Source organism: Petaurus breviceps, unplaced genomic scaffold (assembly GCF_028583685.1).
Source record: "Petaurus breviceps papuanus isolate PSGF00001 unplaced genomic scaffold, PetGlider_PUasm1.0 563, whole genome shotgun sequence".
Taxonomy (NCBI): Eukaryota; Metazoa; Chordata; class Mammalia; order Diprotodontia; family Petauridae; genus Petaurus; species Petaurus breviceps.
The window spans coordinates 1092071-1106065 of record NW_027186380.1 but is presented as its reverse complement, the minus strand read 5'-3'; the positions used below and the strand labels follow the sequence as shown (position 1 = coordinate 1106065).

Below are 13995 nucleotides of genomic sequence, written 5' to 3'. Positions count from 1 at the left end.
CAAGTCCAACGGGGCATGGAAGATCTTTAAATCCCATAACCCTTACAGGTGGGTAGGATACTTCTTCACTTGTTCTTTGGAATTGTAGCTGGTCATTAGATTCTTAGAATTCTGAAGCCTTTCAAAGTTGTTTTTTTTTCTTTATTATGTTGTCATTGTATAAAACTGTTCTCTTGATTCTGCTCACTTTTCTCTGCATCAGTTCATATGAATTTTCTAAAGTTTTTCTGGAACAATATCTTTCATTGTGTGTTATGATAAAAAAAATTACAATAATTTATATGCCACAATTTGTATATTGCCAATTGATAGACACCTTCTTAGTTTCAGTTCTTTGCTTTTCTATTTTTCTTGCTAATACTTCCTTCACAATCCATCCTCCAAAATTAAGTTTGCTTTTGTCTATTACGCCTTCCTCCTACTACCTTCTCTATTAAATCTCCTTTCCCCATCTCTGCTTTTTCCCATTGAGTTTCACGTATTTCTACACTAAGGTCATTTTGTCTGAGGGTATATGTATGTGTTCAACCTTTCTGTCCTATTGAGATAAGGACGTTGATTTGATACCCCCCTACCTTATACATCATTGTAATGATTGTGAATATTGTTCTCATAATTCTGTTTGTTTTGCTCTATATAAGTTCATACAAAATTCATTAGATCAGTCAAGCAAGATGGAGAAAGATACAAAAAGCAGGAGTCTGCTATTTGATAAATTGAAGATTATAAATTACTAAAAGAACACCCCCTTTTTTTTTTACAATCACAGAAGGGAATACTGGAAAGCAATTTAATCTCACCTTACACCTTAAATCACCTAAACTGAGCTGACTACAAAAGACACAGCATAAAAATTTAGAAGAGAAGGTTAGGCACTGTTCATTCTCACTGAGGAAGAATTTTTAAGCAAACAAGGGATAAAAATGATTTTTTAAATAATATTTTAACTTATATAAAACTTAAAAGGTCTGCATAAATATAACCAGTGAAGACATGAGGAAGAAAAACTATAGAGTGGGGAAAATATTTGTAACCAATATCACCAATAAAATACTGACAGCTAAGAGAACTGACACCAAGATGTAATAACCAAGAGCCATTGCTGAAAAGAAGTTATCAAAGGAAACAGTTTGCAAAAGAATTTCAAACTACAAAAAATAACATGCAAAAATTCTTCAAATAGCAAGAGAAATGAATATCAAAATAGCTCTGAGATTTTATCTCAAACTTTGAAAATAACCAAAAATGACCCCCCAAAAGAAAATCATCAATATTGCAAATGTTGCTTAGTTGTGTCTGACTCTCCATAATCCCATGTTGGGGTTTTCTTGGCAAAGATACTGGAGTGTTTTGCTATTTACTTCTACAGCTCATTTTACAGATGAGGAACTGAGGCAAATAGGGTTAAAGTGACTTGCTCAGAGTCACACAGCTAGGAAGTGTCTGAGACCAGATTTGACCTCATGAAGATGAGTCTTCCTAATTCTGAGTCCAGTGTTCTATCCACTACACCACCTAGCTGCCCCTCAACATTGAAGAGGCTGAATGAAAATGCACACACAAATACAATTTTTATGGAGAAGTAAATGGTGCAACCATTTTAAAGATTAATTTGGAATTTGACTGTACCCTTTGGTCCAATGACTCTACTACCAGGTTTATCTCTCACAGAAGTCAGTAATGGGGGTAGGGAGTTAGAAAAAGTCTGATATATACTGACTTACTCAAAGCAGCAATTATTTTGTAGCAAAGAATTTCAAACAAAGAGGGTGTTAGTCAATTGGGGAAAGGCTAAAGAAACTATGTTATATGAATGTCAGAATATTTTTAGATAGTAAGAATTAATTAACCAAGGTATTCAGAGAAAAGATCATTAAATTTTTTTGTGACTGCGTCTTCAAGGTGAATTTTCTGATATCTAACCACATCTATGTTCCATAGCAAAAGGTATATACACATTAATTAAAGGTCTTCCCACATTCATTGCATTTATAGGGCTTCTGTCTGGTATGATCATTCTGATGTCCAAGAAGGTCATTACTGCCGCTAAATGTCTTCTCACACTCATTACATTTATAAGGCATTTTGTCTCTATGAATTCTCTGATGTTCAGCAAGGTAAGAGCTTGTTCTGAAAGTTTTTCCACATTGATGGCATTCATAAGGTTTCTCTCCAGTATGAATTCTCTGATGGCATATAAGAGATGAATGTTCATTAAAAGCTTTACCACATTCATGACACCCATGAGGTTTCTCTCCAGTGTGAATTCTCTGGTATATGGCAAGGTGAGACTTCTGGTTGAAGGCGTTCCCACATTCATCACATTGATAGGGCTTCTCTCCAGTATGATTATTCTGAAGTCTAAGAAGAGCTCTACTGTGGCTAAAGGACTTCCCACATTCATTACATTTATAAGGCATTTCTTCACTATGAATTCTCTGATGCACAAGAGTGAACCTTGTTCTGAAAGCCTTTCCACAATGATTACAGTTGTGAGGTTTCTCTCCAGTGTGAATTCTCTTATGTACAATGAGGTGTGACCTCTGATTGAAGGTTTTACCACATTCATTGCAGGTATGGGGCTTCTCTCCAGTATGAATTCTCTGATGTACAATAAGATGGGACTTCTGTTTGAAGGCCTTCCCACAATCATGACATTGATAGGGCTTCTCACCAGTATGAATGTTCTGATTGTAAATAAGGTTTGTGTTTTGGCCAAAGGGTTCCCCACATTCATTATATTTATAGGGCATTTCTCTAGTAGGAATTTTCTGTTTTCTTGTATAGTCTGGGCTCAAACTGAAGGCTATCTCTGATTCATTACACTGAAGAGTTTTCACTCCAGTATGTTTCCCATGGTGCTGAATAATCTCTAACTGGCTATTAAAGTGTTCTCCAAATTCATTATACTTACAATATCCTGTCCCTGAGGTGATTTTCTTGCACTGAGTTAGATTTTAATATTGTCTGAAGCCATTTTCAATTGCCTCACATTCACTGTGACTCTTTTGTTTGAGAACTTTCTGCCGTACAAAACTCGTTTTCTCTTGATGCTTGACTCTTTGATCAAAATTATTACATTTATTGTCTCTCCCTTCACTGGGAGTTTGTCTGAAGGTAATCTTTAATAGAAAGACTCTCCCAGTTGCCTTGCTTCTTCTCTATCTTGGTGCCATACCTCACAATTTCAAACTGAACTCACAGGAAATTCTCAGCTTTAGAGTAGATGCCTTGGTTTCTGGCCTAGTCTCCCCATCTGAAGGGAGAAAAAAAAGATAAAAACAAATATAAATACTTACAAACATACATCTATACATGTACGTGTCTCCAGGTTCATTTTAATGATATACATGACTTCCAAGCATTGCTGATGAAAAGAACAGAGGTAAGTACAACCTCCAAGACATAAACCCTGGAGTAAAGAGAAACAAAAAAGTAAAGACAAGTAAGCAATTAGAAGATTTTATAAGGATGAAGTTTTCATATTCTAATGAAAAGGGAAAACACAAGCCTTCCTTGAGAACTCTAAGTTAAGCAGAGGTCATATTGGGAGCCAAGAAAGACAAGAAAGTCTCAGAGTGACTTCTTAAAAGAAGAAATGAAAAGTGGGGGTCAGGGGGACATGCTAGGAAAGAAAAGGGGAGAAATGGGGAGAAAGTTATATCACATAATCAGGGGGTACAAGTAGAAGTCTATACAAATGAGGAAGGGGTGACTGGATTGAGTGTCATTTGAAACTCACTTCAAACTGATGAAGAGTAAAGTGATAAAAACTCTGTAGATTTCCTGTGGACAACTTCTACTGTAGCAATAACATTGTAAAAAAAACCAGTTTTGAAAGACTCTAGTCAACACTATGATCAACCATGACTCCAAAGGACAGATGATTTAGAATGCTACCCATCTCTTAAGAGAGAGGTGATGGACTGTCCAGGGATGAGGAAACTTCCACCTGGAGGGCACATGTGGCCCTCTAGGTCCTCAAGGGTGGGCCTTTGAATTCAAACAAATGTGTTCTGTAAAGTTTGAATTCATTCAAAGGCCTGCCCTTGAGGACCTAGAGGGCCTCATGTGACCTCAAGGCCAGAGGCTCTCTACCCCTGGACTAGACATTCAATGTGAGACACACATTTTAGCACATGACCATCTTGAGGGAATTTGTTTTGGTTATCTATGTGTACTTGTTCCAGAGATTTTCTTTTTTTCTTTTTCCAGTAGAGGGAAGGGGAAGTTCAGAGGAAGAGAGGGCAAATACTTGTGAATTGAAAAAATAAATATCTAGGTTAAAAAATAATTATATTGTATGGTATTTAAAAGAATTACAGGGGTGGCTAGGTGGCACAGTCAATAGAGTACTGGACCTGAAGTCAGGAGGACATGAGTTCAAATCCAGCCTCAGACACTTAACACTTACTAGACGTGTGAGCTTGAGCAAGTCACTTAACCCCATTTGCCCTGACTTTGAGAGATCATGGGGAAGAGATGTGCCAAAAGAATAGTGTGAGATCAATCTTTATTTATGTTTAAAATTTTTCATTATTATATTGAGTTCCTAGATGAGTCTTGGTAACTAACTCTAAAATAGTCTATATATTTTGTAGTTACTTTGAATGGAATTTCTTCCTCTAAAAATCTTTTTCAGCATTTAATGAGATACGTGGTTTAATTGTTTTTGTTCTTTGCATGGTCTGTTATTTTTCACAGTTATATTGAACCACCCCTACATTGTTATAAATCCAACCTGGTCATAGTGTATCATCTTTTTAATAAGTTATTATAGACCCTTTGTTTCTTATGTAACATTCTCATATTAATATTCATTAGAGAAATTGTTCCGTAGTTTTCTTTCGCTACTTTTTCTCTCCCTGCTTCTGGTTTCAAGATCAGATTTTTATCATAAAATGATGCCTTGGATTCATTGGTCTTTGAATGTTTGATAGAATTTGTCATCTTGATCTCACCCCCATTGGGAACTCATTTACAGATTAAGCTATTTTTTCTATATTTAGATTTTGTTGCCATAGAATTTGGCAATGTAGTTTCAGGTAATTTCCTTTATTTCAGCTTAAATTCTTATGACTTTTCCTTTTTTCTCTTTTGGATTCAAATATTTAGTTTCTAATCAATTTTTGTTCCTTTCTTTAAAGGTGTTTTACTGAACATACTTTTCATTATACTGTCAATTAGTAAAGCATATGTTTAATATTTCTGTTTTCTAGGTTTTGTACCCAAAATACATGCTTGATTTTTGTTGAAATGTCATACCAAAGATGACCAAAGGAGAGCACTTAGGTATTGCTGTGGCCAGAATACTGAACCTGGAGTCAGAAAGACCTACGTTCAAATCTGACCTCAAACACTTACTAGCTATGTGATTCTGGGCAAGTCAATTAGCCTTTCTTTGCCTCCGTTTCCTCATCTGTAAAATGGGGATAATAATAGCCCCTATCTCCCCAGGTAATCATGAGGATCAAATGAGATAAGTGTAAAATGTTACCACAGTTCCTGGCACGAAATATGGACTATGTCACTGTTAGCTATTATAACACCTACAATAATGATGACCATTATTGTCGATTCATGAGGGTTTGTGAAAGACAGGTACACATATATTGTTGGTGGAGCTGTGAATAACCATTCGGGAAAACAGTATGAAAACAAATAAAGTGGCTAAAATACCCAAATTCTTTGACCCAGAGATTCGAATACTAAGTATATATCTCAAGGGAATCACTGACAAAAAGAAAGACTCTATGTACGTAATGGTAATGTGATTTGAATTTGAAGACCCCATGTTTGTATTGGCAAGTAAGCAGTTACTTAGCACTTAGTAACTAATCAAACCTCTGTGAAAGAAACAGAAGGTATGAACCCCTGTTCTTGATGTGACAAGAAGGGGTTGGCTGAAACAGGAAGCTAATGCTGTGTGTATAAGAAAAGCCCCAGAGAGGCACAGGCAGAATTTCTTGGGACCAGCACCTGGGGGCAGAGCAGCTACAGAAGAGAGAATCGAGAACTGAGCCAGAATTTCCAGAGAACTTGTGGTGGTGGAGCCTCTTCTGAACAGGAGCCCAGGGGCCCCCTGCCCTCAGGCTGGATAAGGTGATTCTGATTTTTTTAATGACCTGCAGAAGACTGAGGAAGCACGACCAGGATGCAGGAACTTTGTCTGTTTGTGGCTTGGTTGAGCCTTGAATTCCCAGGAGCACAAACTGTGAAGGATTTGAGATGGACTCGACCCTGTGAACTTCAGTGTGGAGCAGGACCTGCCCAGAGAGCTGGACAAGGAACTGGGTGCTGTGTGCCATTGAACCCAGGTGACAGTCTGATGAATACAGGCAGAATCTGGGACCACGGAAGGAGATCCATGGAATCTGAGACCCAGCCCCAAGTCAGGATGAAAAAATCTCTCCCTGGGTACTGAGTAATTATGGAATTATAGTTTACTAGTGACCTAGGGGTGGAGGATCTGTGTATTTTCTAATGATTGTACTTAGTGATTAATGATAGTAACTGATTTCTGAATAAGTGACTGATTGTGTTTAATTAGTGTGACCCATGAGTGGAAAACTTTGACTATTGTACTTTGAGATGATTGTTCTTTGTTCTAAATATTGTGACCACTTTGATGAAAACTATGTGGCCATTTTAATGATAAGCTGTTGTGAATACTATATTGTGATTTTTTGTGACAAGTTGTAATATTGTGAATGCTATACCTTGATTTTCTGTGAATGTTTTGCTTTGATTTGTTATGGAATAAATAAGATCTTCACTATACTGTGTAATCAGAACCGTAAAAGCTGTTCACAGTAGCATTCTTCTGGAAAGCTGCTTGTGCATGGCATTACAATATATTTCAAAACATTTCTAGCAGTAAGATGTATAATGTATGGGGTGTTGGACTTGGAGTCAGAAAGACAGGTTCAGATCTTGCCTCAGATACTTATTAACCTGTATAACCTTGATAAGTCATTTAAACTCTCTCAGTCTAAGTTTTATCATCTGTGAAATGGGAAAACTATAATACCTGCTTCAAAGGATTAACATGACAATCAAGTGAGGTAAAATGTAAAGTACTTGGTGAAACTTTAAAGTATGTGTAATTGCTATTACCATTATTATAGCAGCATATTTTGTGGTAGCAAACAATAGAAAAGAAAATATGTACTCATCAACTGAGGGATTGTTAAACAAATTGTGGCAAATCAATGTAATGAAATATGACAGTGCCATAAGAAATGATAGATGTAATGAATACACAGCGGCATGGGACACTTCCATGAAATGATGCAGTGAGGTAGGTGGAATCAAGAAGACAATAGACACAATAACTACACGAATGTAAATGGAAAGAATTCTAATAAAGGAATAAAAATTAATGCTGCAGAAAACTAAGGGAGTGGCCATCTATTGGGGAGTGGCTGAACAAACTCTGGTATATAATTAAAGTAAGAAAATATCACTGCCCCATAAGAAGAAACTGACAAGTTCAAATGGACCTGGAATTAATGCTGAGTAAAATAAGTAGAACCAAAACAATTTATATAATAACATTACAAAGAGGAAAAAAAATCATGTGAAAGACTTTAGAAGTCTAATATATACAACGACCAGCCAGCATTCTAGAACACTCTGGTGAAACATGGCTACCCAACTTCTAATGGAGAAGTAATGAACTCAAAATGTGGATCCAGACATACATTTGTGGACATGATCAATGAGTAAATTGACTTTGCTTAACTATATCCATTTGTTAAAATGTCTCCTTTTCATTATTTTTTTGTTGTTGCTGTTCAGTTGAAAGGGGAAATGGGAGGGAGAGACAATAAATGCTTGGGAAAATAATAAAATTATTTTTTTTACAAAGAACAAAATGAATGTTGAAATGATTAATAACTCAGTCCATGCTTGGTCCAAGACGCAGTGATACAAAATATATAAGAAAATACCTTCACTCTACTGCTTTGCATAGGAGAGGATTACCTCATTACACATGGATATGGGAGGAAAAGGGATTAAAGGTGAAATTCTGATGATGTAAAAATAAAAGATATCTATTAAAATATCTTTCAAAAATAGAGGTGATGAATCTAGAAATATGTATATTCCTCTTTTTCCTTTTAGTAATTGCCAGAGGTTTTTTTATAGCTAACATCTTTAAAATTTTATTCAAGCCCTTCACTTCTTTCTTGTTCACATTTTTGCTAGATTTATATTGATCTAGGGGCGGCCAGGTGGCTCAGCGAGTAAGAGCACCGGCTCCAGTGTTGAGAAGACCTGGAGATCGAATCCCGGGCTCAGACACTTAGCACCCAGCCAGAGACACCTGGCCATGTAACCTTGAGCAAGTTACTTAACCCCGATTGCTTTAAAAAAAAAAAGATTTATATTGATCTGATAGGAATACATTGAAATCATTCACTAGTATGCTTTTACTGCCCATTTCTCCCTACAATATGGTGAACTTTTTCTTTGAGCATTTAGGAGCTATGCTATTCTATTATCCTATTTCTTTTTCAGGAGAAGTTCTGCTGGTGTTCACATTAACAGCTGTGAGTGTTCATAATGAACAATTTCTTAGATAAATTGTTATAGCCTATTTGACAGGATTTTATTTGGAAATTTTTCTCATCAATTTTCATTAATGATATTGGTCTATATTTCTCTTTGTCTCTTCCTGGGTTAGGCATTAGGACAATATTTGTCTTGGAGAAAGAGTCTTGTGGAGTGCTTTTTATCTCAATTTCTGAAAATAATTTGTGTAGTTTGTATTACTTTTTTCAAAAACTTTGACAGAATTCTCCTTCAGGACTGGGCATCTCTTTTCTTTGGGGATTTCTTTGTGGCTGCTTTTCAGACATTAGACTCTCAATTTGGTTTTGTTATTTTTGTTAAAAGTAGTTTTATGAGTTGAGTCATCTGTCCAGAGTTGACATAACCAACTATTTTGTTCTAATTCAATATTTTGTCATGTATGACCCCATGATGAAATGCACAACCCATTTAAAATAGCTGACTTGCCTCACTATCTTCCATCAACATTTCATTGCTACAAAAGACTTTAATTGATGTAAAGAGCTCTAACTGCTCAAGTACATTCTGTCCTTTTCTTTATCTCTCGTCACAAATAATGTGTTGCCACTTTGGTCTCATGGGAATAGCTATGCTGCCAAGTAGACAATCTTCCTCTATCTCCTTTAACTACTGAGGTAGGCAATTTCTCATATAACGGTTTTGTTATCCAAGACACATAGAAGACAAAGTGTGTGTGTGCATGTGCGTGTGTGTGTGTGTGTGTAAAAACCAAGTCTTTCCCCAATACATAAGTGGTCAAAGGATATGCTCAAACAGCTCTCAAAAGAAGAATTACTAACCATTAATAAGCACATCAAAGAATGCTCCAAATCACAGTAAGAAGAAATGGAACTAAAGCCATCCGGAAGTTTCACCACACATCCTGTAAACTGTCAAAGGTGATGAAAGATGGGAATAATCAAGGCCGGAGGCTTGTGAGAATATGGGCAAACCATTGGTTGTTGGCAGAGGTGTCGATTAATACAACCATTTTGGAAAGAAATTTGAAATTATGCAAATAAAATGTACGTTCTGACACAGAGGTTCTATTACTAGGTTTCTTCCACCCCCAATATGTCTTATAAGAAGAAAATATCCCCATTCTGCCAAAATATTTACAGCATCGCTTCTTGTGGTAGTAAAGAATTGTGCAGGGAAAGATAAGACATAGGTGGTATAATAGAATGCTAGATGTGGGAGTCAGGAAGACTTCAGAACCCAGAGCCTGCCTCAGACACTTGCTAGCTGTGTGACCCCACGTGAATCACTCTCACAGCCTCAGTTTCCATATCTGTAAAATGGGAATAACAATAACAGCAGCTAATTTTCAGGGTTGCTATGATTATCAAATGAGAGAACATGTGGAAAATGCTTTGCAAATCTTAAAGCATTATGTAAGTGCAAGCTATTATTATTATACTATCAGTATTGTTACAACCTCTGAGATCAGCTCCAAGTTTGAGATTCTGTAATTTCCATTTCTTCTCTGATATGAAACTCCCTAGAACAGGCAAGAGGAAGCCTGAAGAGCAGCAAATGAAGTTGCCAGCTTTCTGTTAGAGAAGGCAAAGACCTTCGATATGAGGACAGGGAACAGGCAGATTCTGCCTCTTGGACAGAAAGTAACTGGGAATTCTCTAATAATTTATGTATTATTGAAACTCTGGGCAACAGTGGCATGGAGGGGCAGGGGACAGGTGGGAGGGGATGACAGGCACTCCCTGCAATGGGAGATTCTGAATCCTTGGGGCAGGTAGGAGGCTGTCCTTACCCAGGGAAAGCAGGGTCTGGGAGATCTCTAGCATCACATCGCTGTACAGCACCTTCTGGGAAGAGCCCAGGAGGCACCATTCCTCCCAGGTGAACTCCACAGCCACATCCTAAAATGTTACTGAACCCTGAAACACCAAAGGGCACAGGACTTAGAGCTGGAAGAAACTTGAGGATCTTGTCTAATCTCCCCAATTTAAAGAGGATAAAACCAAGGCCCAGCAAAATCAAGGGCCCATCCAAAGGCCACTTGCTAGTCAGGGCCAGGATTTTAAATCACGATCTTTAAGAGGCAAATTGAATGTTGAGGAAAGCATTTTGTGCTGGCAGTTGGAAGGTGGTTAAGAATCATGTTCTTATAAAGTGTTTCTCTCTATGGAGTCAGGTTGAAAGTTTGTATTTTATGAATGATCTTTGAGGCTCTATAGAATGTATGGAGAAGGAGAGAGAGGTGATGTGGAACTTCTTTTTCAACAGACCTGTCATAAGTCACAGAGAGTTCTTTTAACACGACACTGTCTTCTGCTCTCAGATTCCCCACCCCTTGTCCTCTCACCACTCATCTCTTGCCAAAGCTCAGTCCTGGATTAATCCCATCTGTCTCCTCTGTTCTCACCAGCTGCTGGACTAAAAATAGACAGGGGAAGTCTCATGTTCATGCTGACTGGGTATATTATCAATATATTTGACATAGCATCAACCGGACCCTTGCTGTAGCAAGGCAGTTGTTTTATTTGACTTGAATTGATTCCCTATTTCACTTCCCACAAAAGCTATTCCAAACCTTTTCAAGCTCCCCAACCTTCCATTTCTCTCCCCTCAGATGAAGACTAGGCCTTCACTTAGAAAATGTAGGCCAATCAACGTGCGTTCCCTTCTACTACTGTCCCTCTCACCCCCCCCACCTCCTCTCTCCTTCTCTCTTCCTTTTCCCCAGCCTCTGACAAAGAGAATGTTCTCTTGACAAAGCCAAACCCCTCATATATGCACTTGATCTTATCTCCTCCTGTCTTCTTGAGAAGATTCTGTCCTGAATCATTCCCTACCCCCTCTTCTCTTCAGTTAGTTCCTTACATACTGCCTTCCAGAGTGCCCACATCTCCCCAGCCCCTAAAAGAGCCTTCACCAGACTCCAGCATCTCCTCTACTGTGTCTCCTCTTCAAGTCAAAGCCCTTGAAAAATCAGTCTCCACTTACTGCCTCTTCTTACTATACAATTCCCCAAAAATTTATATTCTGGCTTCCTACCCCATTTGCAGCTATTTTCTCCAAAGTTATCAATGGTCAGTAATGACCAAATCTGACCTCAGTCATTTTCCTTCTTGTTCTATCTGCTTCATTGACACTGGGTTTTCTCTTCTTGGAGGAGATTCCAAGCATGGGAATGACCAGTACAAAGACATAGAAATGGGAGATGGAGCCTCTTGTTTGCAGAACTGCAAACGGAAGTATAGCTGTGGTCCCCCCTCACCAACTACCTATTAGCATGTTCAGAGACATTGAAATCCGGGCAGGTCCAAAACTGAATGTGTCTCTTTTCTCCAACTTGCATTCCTCTTCCAAATTTCCCTTTGTCTTTCAAAGGCACCATCATGTCACTGGCATCTCAGGCTCATAAGCTGAGCATTATTCTCCACTCATAATTCTACCTCATGCCATATATTCAATCATGACCAAATCTTGACATCTCCACTTGCACAACATCTCCCACATCTGACTCTTCCCCTACACCCACAGTTATCAATGGATTCTAACTTCTCATCACTCTCACCTGTTTTATTGCAGCAACCTTTTAATTCTCCCTGCCTCATCTCTCCTCACTCCAGTCCAAATTACTTTTGCTTAAGCTCAGATCTGACCATCGGAACCCCTTGCCCAATCCACTGCAGAACTTCCTCTTGCCTCCAGAATCAAATAGAAATTTTGTTTAGCTTTTAAAACTCTTCCCAACCTGCACTGAGTCTGTCTTTCCAAACTCATTGGCCATTACTCTCCCTCCATCATGCTGGGATGAAGGCCAAACTGGCTTTCTGTCTTTTTCGCTCATACACTAAACCCCATTCCCCCTCTCCCTGCTTTTGCACTGATCCATTCTATATGCCTGGAATAACAACATTCATAACTATACTTATTATAAACATAGTCCTTTAAGATTTGCAAAGGGCTTTACAAATATCTCATTCTATACTCAAAACAATCTTGGGAAGTGGTTCTATTAGTATCCATAGGCAGGCAGAGGTTAAGTGACTCACCCAGGGTCTCATAGCTAGTCAATATCTGAGGCTGGATTCAAACTCAGGTCTTCCTGACTCTGACTCCAGCACTCTCTCCACTGTGCCATCCAGTTCCCTAGATTTTACTCACTCCTCACATCTGCTTTGTAAAGTGCCTGTCTTCCTTTAAAATGCAGTTGGAGCACCGTTTTCTGCAGGACTCCTTTCTTGATACTCCCTCCCCCCAACTGCTAGAGGTCGTCCCAGACTTTCTTTTAACTATTTAGTATACATTAGTGCTTATTCACTTTAAACTTATGCTATATATGTATTTATACATGTGCTTCTTGTCTCCCCCATTAAAATATAAATTCCTTTTGATGAAAATGCATTTCATTCTTTGTATTTGTTTCCCCTATCCCTGGTTCACTGTGCACAAAGTAGGTGCTTAATAAAAACTTGTTATGTAGCCCATATAAGCTATGAAGATCCTTATCTCAACTCAACATCACAGATGAGTCTCAGATTCCAGAGCTGGCCAACATCTCCCTTCAAGGTTCTAGGAGTATCCTAAGGAATTAGGAGTAATTCTATAATGCTGTCAGCTCAAGTACCAACTGGTATGTTTCTCAAGATTATCATTTGAGAAGAAATTTAGTCAGCCAATCATAAGTATAATTCCTCCAAAAAGTCTGTAATCTCTCCCACAAGTACATAGGGAAACTAGGCTCAGGTTTAGAAAACACATATAGCAAAGGGGTAACAGCTCCTGGTTACTGAAAGTCCCTTTCTCCCATTTGTGGGATGCTCACAAAATACTCCTTAATCATAGTGGATCTGTGTGTAGTTTGTCCTTGACTTTCAAAGTAGACCCTGTTGTAAGCCACTGTTATGTCAGAGATTATACTATGATGCTAATAGGAAGAAGTGATGTCCAAAATTCTCCAAATCCTTTGATGTTCACAAGGTCCTCTTCCAGCCAAAGAGGTGGAGGAAAGCAAACCATAGCTAAAGCACGGGGTCTCTCCTACAGCCCACCCCAGGAAGTTCCTTTTGAGGAGTTTTCAGTAGATGGAATGTGTGTTCTACTTGCTGGAACTTGTTGCTTTCATGTTTGTCAAGCTATTCTTTGGTTTCAGATTTTATATTTTGGTATTTAGTGGGGGGGGTGATTTGTGATTTTCTAGGATTTTTTTTAGTTGCCTGCCTAATTCATTGTTTTATTTTTTATTTATTAAAGCATTTAGAGATATAAATTTTGCACTAAGGAATACTTCAGCTTTTTCCCATAAGTTTTGATCAATTGTTCATTGTTTTCATTTCATTTAATGAAATTTTCCATTGTTTCTATGATTAGCTTTTTGACCTACCACTTTTTTTTAGGCAATTGTATCAGCAATGCCATATTCACAATGCCTATAGAGATTACGAATAT

At 38.0% G+C, this 13995-nt stretch overlaps 1 pseudogene; it reads right to left on the bottom strand.

Moving 5' to 3' along the window:
- The window catches only part of LOC138173105 (zinc finger protein 721-like), a 74129-nt pseudogene that overhangs the window by 25157 nt on the left and 34977 nt on the right, over positions 1-13995 (bottom strand).